The sequence below is a fragment of the Dromiciops gliroides genome, chromosome X (genome assembly GCF_019393635.1).
Source record: "Dromiciops gliroides isolate mDroGli1 chromosome X, mDroGli1.pri, whole genome shotgun sequence".
NCBI classification, from domain to species: Eukaryota; Metazoa; Chordata; class Mammalia; order Microbiotheria; family Microbiotheriidae; genus Dromiciops; species Dromiciops gliroides.
The window spans coordinates 51,402,569-51,414,062 of NC_057867.1; the positions used below are offsets into that span (position 1 = coordinate 51,402,569).

At 41.6% G+C, this 11,494-nt stretch overlaps 1 long non-coding RNA gene across 1 annotated transcript; it reads left to right on the forward strand.

The window, feature by feature from the left end:
- Positions 1–255: 255 nt before the first annotated feature.
- LOC122733370 lies at positions 256–3,641 on the forward strand. The gene is made up of 3 exons (XR_006353828.1): positions 256–548; positions 2,507–2,609; positions 3,439–3,641. It is a non-coding gene; the product is annotated as an uncharacterized LOC122733370 (long non-coding RNA).
- Positions 3,642–11,494: the final 7,853 nt, after the last annotated feature.

Genomic DNA, 11,494 nt, shown 5'->3' on the forward strand with positions numbered 1-11,494 from the left:
TGAGGATCTCTGGTTTCACCAGTAAATTGAAACCCTTCCAGGCTTAAGCAAATGGTTGCCCGAGTTGCTGTTAACAAAACAAATGGACCAGCTGGTAGCCAACCTACAGGGGATAAGATTTCCCCAACTTAACCAGGCTGGTGCACTAACAGAGTCTGCCACTCTCAATTAGACCCCTTCTCAAAGCCTTTCCCACTTGATGGAACCCGTTGGAGCTTGTGTTATACTAAAAGAGCCTTCAAGTCACCTCCACAAATTAGGAGTTGGACTAAAGTGGAAGATCCAAAACTATGCATGACACGAATAGCAAATTTGGTTTAGAAGATTCTGGTAACCTCAACAAACTAAGCCAGGGAGACCCAGTCTTCTTGAAAGTGGCAGTTGCTTTTCATTTTCCACCAGTTTTGAGATCACTGGCTGAGAAGAAATGTAGTTAAAGTAGCTAAGAAGGAGGGAAGAGGACCTACTGCTAGCTAAATCAGCCTCCCAGATATGAAACTTTGGAAAGGGAAGGTATGGTGGAGACATCTGGTTTGGTAATCTACCAGGTAAGGCTTTGAGATCTTTCTTTCTTTCTTTCTTTCTTTCTTTCTTTCTTTCTTTCTTTTTTTTTTTTTGGTGAAGCAATTGGGGTTAAGTGACTTGCCCAGGGTCACACAGTTAATATTAAGTGTCTGAGGCCGGATTTGAACTCAGGTCCTCCTGACTCCAGGGCTGGTGCTCTATCCACTGTGCTTTGAGATCTACTGGCAAATGCTGTGATACCAGCCCACCAGCTGGAGACCCTTAATATAAGTAATGTCACAAATAAAGCATTAGCAATTTTTTTCTTATTCTAAAAATGTCTCTAATTACATCTTGCTGTTTAAATACAGATTTTGCAACCTGGAGAGGAGAATAAATCACTCTCACTAATTAGAATTATAGAATTGTGACTGAGGGAAGTGATAAAATCCATTATGTAATTGCGCAGGTCACTTTTTTTGAAAGCACATTTTCCCCTTATCAAATGCTTCACCATCCCTTTCTAGTCAGAATACAAGAATTCAAATTGAAAGCCTGAAGTACTGAGATGCTAAATAATAATAATGTAGGCACAGTTCTTAATAACTAGATGAAGCTGAATGAATAACAGTATGATTGTTAATAATTTAATTTTACATTTTGGGTAAGAACTCAAAGTACTTTTTCATGTTACCCCATATGACCCTACAAAACAATCTCAAAATTCGCAGCTCAATACCAACTTACTGAAGCAATTTTTTTTGCAACCTCTCAATAACTTAATGGAAAGTCTTAAAGAGAATTGTTTAAGGCTCAGAGAATTTAAGTGATTTGCCTGAGGTCACACAGGGAATAAAAGAATCATGTTTCAAGTCCAGGTCTTCTGATTCTAAAGTTTTGGGTTTTTTTTCACTATACTATGCAAAATATAGTCCCTGCCCTAATGGAGTTTACCATCGAGTAGGGTAGACATGATACTCCTTCTTACATTGTATTATAGTTATATTTTAACTTACATGCCATCAAAAGAGATATAAGCAAACTTGTATGGTAACCAACGAAAATGCTTTATCAACCTTCTCTTCTAAGCTAAGTCTTTCCCCCAAATACTCTGTGCAATGCTAGAGCATAAGATATGGGAAAGGGAGTGGTGGATAAGGCTGGAAAAGGCAGGTTGGGACCATACAGTGTCTAACCTTAAATGTCAAACTAATGTCATTCAGTCAACCACTTTTTACTAAGCACTTGCTGCCAGGCATTGCACTAAATCCAGAGAACACAAATAAAAGCAAAAAGAAAGATGGTCCCTTCCCTGAAGGAGCTTACATTTCAGTGAGGGGGAGGGGTGGGAGACAACACTTGAAAGGAAGCTGAAAGCTGGGAGGGAGAAGATAATTGGTGTGAGGGAATGCTGGGCAAATTCAGAGGCATGCATCCTGGTGGGAAATAGAGTGATAATTTTGAGAGGAAGTCCAAGTCCCCTGGGGCAGAGGGTACTTCCAAGGCCTGAATTCAAGGGCTGAAGTGATAATCCAGGATGAAGAGGCTCTGGAGAATGATTGTTGTTGGTCCTTCATTTTGGAAGAGGACCAGTGATATCACTGGGTGATGTCTTGACTTGCAAGTGAATTGGATTTAAGTGAGGCAGAGTTGCACAAAGTTGTCAGCCTCAGTCTCTCCTCCAGAGTTATCAAAGTCCAGTAGCAAAACAAAGGTCAAGACAACAGTCAATGGGGCAGCTAGGTGGCACGGTGGATAAAGCACCGGCCCTAGATTCAGGAGTACCTGAGTTCAAATCCGGCCTCAGACACTTAACACTAGCTGTGTGACCCTGGGCAAGTCACTTAACCCTCATTGCCCTAAAAAAAAAAAAAAGAAAGAAAAAAAAAAGACAACAGTCAATGACCAGGGATGTAAAGGTCTAGGCAAGGGTACAGAATTCTTTCTACTGGGGTCTACCAACTACAGGAAGATTCATTTAAGGTGTTTTGTTTTTGTCCAGACCTATAATTTCATCTCTGTTGGGAACTCTCTTGTGTGGAAATTCCCTAAATCCAGAGGAGTGCAGCTTGGTTGAAAACACTAAAGAATCTATATTTTATTCCGTAAGTAACACAGAACAACTGTGAGGTTTTAAGGGGGGAGTGACAGCCTTGCTATAAGAATACTTCAGGAGCAATGGATGAGATGGACTAGATCTTTTGTAGTTTCTTAAACTGTGGGTCTCTACCCCATATGGGGTCACATAATTGAATATGGGGGTTGCAAAAAATTTGGCAACAGTAAAAGGTTATGTCTACCTATGTTATAGACCTATATATCTGGGGTCACATAAAAATTTCTTGGGCAAAAAGGGGTCATGAGTGGAAAAATTTAAGTCCTGGACTAAATAAATAGAAGAGACTAGGCATACTGACCAAAGCACATACCAATTGTATAGGTCCAGGGTATGTCATTACAGATACCTAGAATCTCTCCTTTCCCCTCCCATCTCTGCTTGCTGAAATCAAACTCATCCTTTAAGACCCTAGCTCAGATGCCACCTCCACCCTGAAGCCTTCCTTGATCGCACTTAAAAAATTATCTTCCCTTCCTTGAAAACCACATAGCATTTTGTATCTCTCTTTATTCTTTGATCACATTTACATTATGCACCACAGTTATTGTTTGGTTGTCAAGGACAGGGACTACATATTGCTTTTCTATCTATCCCAGTGCCCAGTGCAGTGATATGTACATAATAGGTGTTAATAAATAGTTGTCGAGTGAACAAATGAATGAGGCTATGGCAATTGTCTGACTAAAGAGTAATAAGAAGCAGAAGGGGGATGCCAGCGATGAGAATGGAAAAAGGGAAACTTTGGGAAGAAATTTCAGCTCTAATACTGAAAGGGTTTGGGAACTCATCTGTATATATGTTATATTCTCTTCCAGTAGAATATAAGCTCTTTAAGAGCAAAGATTATTTTGTGAAGAAAGAGAACATTGTACACAGTATCAACAACACTGTGTGATGACCAGCTGTGATAGACTTAACACTTCTCTGCAATATAATGATCCGCGAGACAATGCCAAAAGACTCATGAGGGAAAATGCTCTTCACACCCAGAAAAAGAACTATGGAGTGTAAATGCAGACTGAAGCACACTATTTTCACTTTTGTTGTTGCTTTGTTGTTACTGTTTCTTCTTTCTTGTGTTTTTTTTTCCTTTTGTTCTGATTCTTCTCTTACAACATGACTAATGTGAAAATATGTTTAACATGATTGTAATGTATAACCCATATCAGACTGCTTGCTGGCTTCGGGAGAGGAGAGGGAAGGAAGGGTGGAAGAAAAATTTGGAATTCAAAATCTTACAAAAGTCAATGTTGAAAACTATTTTTACATGTAATTGGAAAAAATAAAGGTCTAGGGAAAAAAAGATTCTTTTGCTTCTGTCTTGATTTCCCCAGTGTGTTGCAGAGCCCAGCATATAGCAGGGGCTTAATAATGCTTGTTGGATTAAATTGATTGACAGGGAAAGTTAAAATAAAGAGAGACAAGGCAAAGATGACTCTAAGGTTTAAGTCTATTGACTCGCCGAATGTTGGTACTATTAACACAAATTAAGAGATCCGGGAGGAAAAGCAGATTCGGGGAGTTTGAGGGTCTTTGGGGGAGCAGGTGGTAAAAGTGGAATGAGATAAATTCAGTTTTCGTCAAGCTGGATTTAAATTGCGGGGGGGGGGGCTGGGGGGGGGGGAAGATATCCAGCAGACAGTTGGAAGCATAGGTCTGAAGCTCAAAGAATAGGTAGGGCTAGAGAGATTTGGGAACCATCCGCATAGAGACAATAGCGGGTGGATGAGATTGCTAAGGGAAAAAGCGTAGGAACCCACTGGACAGCCTACTTTTAGGAGGAGAAAGACTTGCCATCTGAGTAAATAGACGAGTGGAAAAGAAGTAGGCTAGAACAATGTTACAGAAACTAAAGGAAGAGAAGCTGTCTAGAAGGATGGGGTGGTTGGTCAATAGTGTAAAGTACGGGGAGGTCAAGGGGTATGAGGACAGAGAAGAGGTCATTGGATTTGTTGTTAGGAAATCACCGAGAATCCTTCTGAGGCAACAGTTTCAGTACAGAAGTGAGTGTAAAGAGGCTGAGGAGGTGGCCGTATGGATAGGCTAAGAACCTTTGTGACAGAAACACCATCCACAAGTAAGCAGCTTCATTATCACCTCCATTGTTAACTAGTACAGTAATGAAATAGGAGACCTAGAGAACACATTGCTAAGAACAGCTGTCTACTGCATCTGGATCTGTAGTAACTCATCCACAAGAAGAGCTTTAGCATTTTAATGTGCCAAAGACAACTACTCACACTGTACTCCCAAATATGTGTAAGAAATAGTATGGAGTTCTCCAATAGCCCCCAAGGGTATAAGAAAGGAATAGGCAACATAACTAGAAATAGTTATTTTAAAGGGAATCGTTCTGGAGATTCCTTGAGACTCAGATCATAACTCTAGAGAAGCCTTTTCTGTATCTGATGAGTTATCATTATTAAATACTTTATTATATCATCTTCTATTCAAGGTACTCTATTTAGTCCCATCATTTCAATGCCTATCAGAAGCAAAATTCCCTGGAGATCCAGGAATGTCTTTCTTCCTTCAAGCAGTGTCTTTAGTTGCTTAAAAATGCTTAAAGCTAGGTAGGTCTTTCTTTTCTTTCTCTTTCTTTCTATCTCTATTTCTTTTTTTTTTTTTAAGTGAGGCAATTGGGGTTAAGTGACTTGCCCAGGGTCACACAGCTAGTAAGTGTTAAGTGTCTGAGGCCGGATTTGAACTCAGGTACTCCTGACTCCAGAGCCGGTGCTCTATCCACTGCGCCATCTAGCTGCCCCACTATCTCTATTTCTTTCTCTCCTTCCTTCCTTCCTCCTCCGTCCTCCCTTCTCTTCTTTCCTTCCATTTTTCTTCTCCTTCCTCCCTTCTTTCTTTCCCCTCCTTCCTTCCTTTATTCCACTGCCTGATGCATTTCATTTAATTTTAAATGATTTATGAGAAAATTAACATCAAATATCAATACAAACAACTAAACTTCTTTAGTAACTACAAAGAGAGATGATTTGCAAGTGCTAGCATCATAAAATCTGAGTTAAAAGGGACTTTTGGATTCTATCTAGTCCAATTTATACCTGAACAGGCTCTTTACAACAGTGGTTTCTCAAACTTTTTGGTCTCAGGACCCCTTTACATGCTTAAAACGTCTTGAGTATCTCCCCAAAGAGCTTTTATGTGGACTACTGTATTGATATTTACTGTATTAGAAATTGAAATCTTATTATTATGAAATAGAATTTTTACCTCACAGACTCCCCTGAAAGGATCTCAGGGATCCCCAGGATCACATTTTGAAAACCACTTCTCTACACCTTCCCTACAAGTAGTCATCCAGCCTCTGTCAGAAGGCCTCTAGTAACCAGAAACTTGCTACCTCCCTAAGCATTCCATTCTACTTTGGGACAGTTCTGGGAATTTTTTCCCTTATATCAGTCCTAAATCTGTTCCTACTTGTGTGTTGCTAAATGCCAATAGATGAAGTCACATAGTCCCACTGACTGAGTCCACTATAAATATATGTTATGTAATCTCAACTATGCCCTCACTGCTACACATCAATCATTTTACTCTTCCCTGATTGCCTCTCTATCCCAATCCCCACAAGGTCTATTCAAAACCTTCTCTTCTCTCCTCAAGGCATCTCCCTCTCCCCATCCCCAGCAAAAGGCCTCACCTCCTACTTAATTGAAAAAAATAAAGCTATGTGTTACAAGTTCCCTTTTCTTTTCACTTCAAATGCCTTCAGCATAATGTCATCTTTTATTTTCCTTTGCTCCAGTCTTGAAAGAGGCAGCCTTCCTCTTTACCATTGGCAACTTCTCTACTCTTGCCCTGGATTCTAGCCCCTTTTGATTTCTCAAGGAGCTTGCCCCTCTCTTTCCTTCCCCAATTTTTAATCTCTATTTGTCCATGGGCTCCTTCCCTACTGATGACAAACATACCCAAGGTTCCCAGGAGAGGAGAGGAGAGGAGAGGAGAGGAGAGGAGAGGAGAGGAGAGGAGAGAAGAGGAGAGGAGAGGAGAGGAGAGGAGAGGAGAGGAGAGGAGAGGAGAGAGGAGAGGAGAGGAGAGGAGAGGAGAGGAGAGGAGAGGAGAGGAGAGGAGAGGAGAGGAGAGGAGGAGAGGAGAGGAGAGGAGAGGAGAGGAGAGGAGAGCCTTCACCTGATTCTATCATACCCTTAAGAGATCATCCTTTATATTTCCTCCCTTTCTTTCACAAACAAATTCCTAGAAAAGTTGCCTCTACTTTCTCATCTCCCATTCACTACTCAAGCCTTTGGAATCTGGCTTCCTATCCCATCACTCCACTTTAACTGTTACTCAGGCCTCTTTTGCTTTACCCTCTCTCTTGGTGTTCTCAACAGCTTTCATGGGTTCAACTATCACCTCAATGTAGATGATTCCCAAATCTATCAATAGTTGAGTTAGAACCATTTGTGCTAAACTCTAGTCCTGTAGCCCCAGCTTCCTATCAGACATTTCTAATTGTACATCTCGTAGGCAGCCTAACACATCTCAACACAGCCCTCCTATATGTTGCCATAACCCACAGAATTCATTATTTTTTCCCCAAAGCATACCTTCTTCTTGTTAAAGAAACCACCATTTTTCCAGCCCCTCAGGTTCACAACCTTAAAGTCATCTTCTATTCTTCCCTCACTCCCACATAGCAAGTTTTGTCAATTCTATCTACACAATATTGCTCTCATCCTTCCTCCTCTCCACTCATATGGAAACCATTCTATTTTAGGCCTTTATCACCTCTCAGTTTTAATATTACAATAGCTTCCTAACTGGTCTCTTTGCCTCCACCCTTTCCCCTCTCCAGCCCATCTTCCACACAGATGCCAAATTGATATTCTTTTTTTTCCCAAATTGAAATTCTTAAAGCACAGATCTAACCAGGTCATTCCCCTGCTCAAGAAGTTCCAGTACCCCCCTCTTTCCTCTAGGATAAATTATCAAATCCTCTTTGGGGCATTTGAAGCCCCTTACAATGTTATTCCAACCTCCCTTTCCAGGCTTACTGTATATCACTCTCCTTCACACACCCTCTCTCTGTTCTAGCCAATTTGACCTACTTGGTATTTCCTGTAGATGACATTCTATCTCTTGCCTTTACACAGTCAATCTCTTTACATAATACAATCCCATCCTTCCTTAAAAGCTCAACTCCACCATCACACATGTTCCAGATCACCCTAATTGCTAATGATCTTCCCCCCAGAAAACTGTTTTGCTAATTTGTATTTTTTAATTTACTTTTCTGTGTATATGTTGCCCCCCCCCCAAGAATATAAGCTCTTTGAAGGAAAGAACTGTTTTACTGCTGTCATATCCCCAGTACTTGGCACATGGTAAGCATTTGGTAAATGCTGTTACTATCAATGAAAAATAGCTTCATTCTGCCCTCCAAGGCCAAAGAAAACAAATGTAATCTCTCTTCCACACGACAGCCCTTCAAATACTTGAAAAAAGACATCATGTTTCTCCTTTCCCTTTCTGTAATAAACCAATTAAAAATGTCATGAGTCTTGCTCTCGAAATTATAGAAGAAAGTTAGCATAGGAAGTAATATTCACATGTAAGTAATTCCAGGAACACATTTCATCAGGACTTTAGAATACAAAGCTTTACAAAAGGAGACCATTCCTGATTAATGTTTTCAGAAGATTACTTTGCTTTAAAAACTACTCCACAGAGTAATTGTTGTTGCTGCTTTAGCTCCACCAGAAGGACTCAATCTCAAAGGTACTTTTGAGGAGCCATGTTTTTAGTGGAATTTTCTTCCCCAGATGGCTCTTCCTGTTGACTTAAGTTTTACCAAGTTAACTTGTCTTTTTTTTTTAATTGATAAAGTATTTTATTTTTTTTTCCGTTACATGTAAAGATAGTTCTCAACTTTTGTTTATACAAGCTTTACAATTTCAGATTTTTCTCCCTCCCTCCCCTCCCTCCCCCCTCCCCCCTCCCCCCTCCCCTAGACAGCAGGTAATCTGATATAGGTTATATATATATATATACACATAATAACATTAAACATATTTCTGCATTAGTCATAAGAGAAAAAAACAGAGCAAGGATGAAAAACCTCAAAATAGAAAAAAACAACAGCATCAAAAACAAAAGAAATAGTATGGTTCATTCAGCATCTATACTCCGCAGTTCTTTTTTTTTTTCTTGGATTTGGAGATCTTCTTCCATCACATAACTTGTCTTTCTTTATGAGGTGCTGTTCATGTATGGGATTATCTTTCAGGTGTGTGGCTTAAGTAGCTTTATCTCCAAGGGGAAAAGAATAGCAGCTAGCTACTAATTTTGCTCATCTCCTTTGTGTAGGGCTGGAGTTGCATCAAAAGGGCCCCTAAGAGGGAGTAAGTGTTCAAGGGAAGGCGAGAAGAAGCAGAGGAACTAGCAAAGAAACTCTTTTTTTTCCTTGGATAGTTATGAATGACGAACTCCTTTATTTTGCTATTGTAAAGACAAAGAACATCCCTTAAAAATTTTTTTTTAAGTTTTTTAAGAAGCCTGGCCCCAAAGAAGAGATAAAAGACATCTCCTACCATTTATATGCAGAAATGGGAGTTGACCAGTGTGAAAATATTGCCTAAGATGCCTGGGGTTTTTTCTATCAGTTTTTCTGCTTTATTTTTTCTTCTTTTCTTCTTTAAAAAATGTTTTTTTGTTATAAGGGATGGGGGTGGTGTAGGAAAAGATTTTACAGGGGGAATTCGAGATGTAAAAAAACCCAAGAGATATCAATAAAGATCTATTTTAAAATAAAGAAGCTTCTTCTGCAAGCAAAAATGCTATTCAAAAGGAACAGGGCTACATGGGGGTGAGAATATAAGTAATCATTTTTCTCATTTAGGAAGAATTTTTTTTTTTGGTTTGAAAAGTATAGGGATGGGAAGGAAATAATATGGAGGGGGTGTCTCTAAATGAGAGACATAGAAAACTTTGACTTTACAGTAAACTCTCAAGTCAACCATGGTAAACTAGTGACACAACGGTATGGATAATTCTTTGTCTTTGAAATGATCTATGTATGGGCTTGTAGTCTTTTACAGGGAATTCAGAGTTCTCATTTTTAGCTTGCTTTGCCCAATACTAAAAGTAGTTTGCAGTTCTTAACTTAGGACAACTTAACACAGACTAAGGAATTCAAATTGGCATTCAAAATTGGCCACAAAGGAGCCACAACTGATGAACCGTGCTTGTTATCAGGAGCTGACTATAATTGACGAGAACAATAAAAAAATTTCCCATATCTTTTCAAGGCTAAGTGGGATTTCATATCTGTATCCAGATCTCTTAATTAGTGAAGTCAGCGGCAGGATGGAAGGGATGTTATGAATTGGTGCATATCCCCTTCCTTTTGCCCATAGTGGCACAAGGATATCCCAGAACAGAATGAGAAAACTCATTCCAGGGCCCTATTTGCCCAGTGGCCTACACTGGGAAAAGGGCATAACTGGCTTGCCTGCACTGAAGGTTCTGCCCAGTGGACCAACATTATAGCTCCTTAAACAAAATTATGCCTGTGTGACTATGACACACATGAACACAAACATCACAAAACCTTTCCATTGCCTCTAGGATAAAATTCGAATTCCCCAGACTGATATGTAAAGACCTCCATTGTCTTGCTCCCACTAACTTTTTTTTTGGGGGGGGAGGGCAGGGCAATGAGGGTCAAGTGGCTTGCCCAGGGTCACACAGCTAGTGTCAAGTGTCTGAGGCCACATTTGAACTCAGGTCCTCCTGAATCCAGGGCTGGTGCTTTATCCATTGTACCACCTAGCTGCCCCATCTCACTAACTTCTTTTTTTTCCCCTCACTAACTTCTATAGCTATATTTCCCATCACCCCCTTTTCCTGTTCCAACTTGGCCAGCTAGGTGCTCCTGGTAGATGACTGCCTATCTCCTTCGACCCTGACTGCATACATGGTCCCCTAGTATCTGAGATACACTTACTCCCTTACTTCTTCTACCTCTTAGGAGCTCAAGTTTAGAAAAGATGGCTTGGGTCACCCCCCCCCCCAGCCCTAGAGCAGGCCTTTCCTGATCCTGTGCCCTCTACTAGTTGGTGATTAATGTTCGTTCTTCCTTTATTTTTGGGGGGGGGGGAGGGGGACAATGAGGGTTAAGTGACTTGCCCAGGGTCACATAGCTAGTAAGTGGCAAGTATCTGAGGTAAACTTTGAACTCAGGCCCTCCTGAATCCAAGACCGGTTCTTTATCCACTGCACCACCCAGCTGCCCCCTTGTCCTTCCTTTTGAAGCTACTTCGAGTATATCTAATGAACTGGCTAAATCCCTTCAGAAGACACCCTCCTCGAGGGCAGAGACTGTGCCAGGGGCCAGCACCGCGCCTGGCACATAGTAGGTGCCTAAAAAGGTCTGGCTCGACCACAGCAGAATGGGAACAAATGTGGGGTGTGGCTGTGTTGTGGCCCCTCTCTCCCGACGCCTTCCAGGACTGAAAACCCAGTCTCGCAGTAGCCCCGGGCTTCTCTTATCACGCGCTCATAAAGGCGCGCTCTGCATGGCGTCCGGAGTTGGGCCCAGCCGAACCCCTGAACGTTAACTGAGGCACTCCCGCCAAGTCCCGCGCCCTCAGCACTCGCCCCCCCCAGCCCCTCAGCACTCGCCCCCCTAGCCCGGCAGGAGCCCAAGCCGCTCGGAGCCCAAACCGGAAAGCAAATCCATCCGAACCGCCCGCCCTTGACAGGACGACCCGCCCTTGGCAGACGAACCAATGGGCGCTCTTGACGTCACGAGGAGGGCGGGCCAACGCGAAGGCGTCCTCCGAACGGCCACGCCATTGGCGCGGGCGGCATTCGCTCACGGTGGGGGGCTGTGGTACCTAGTTGGAAGGTGGC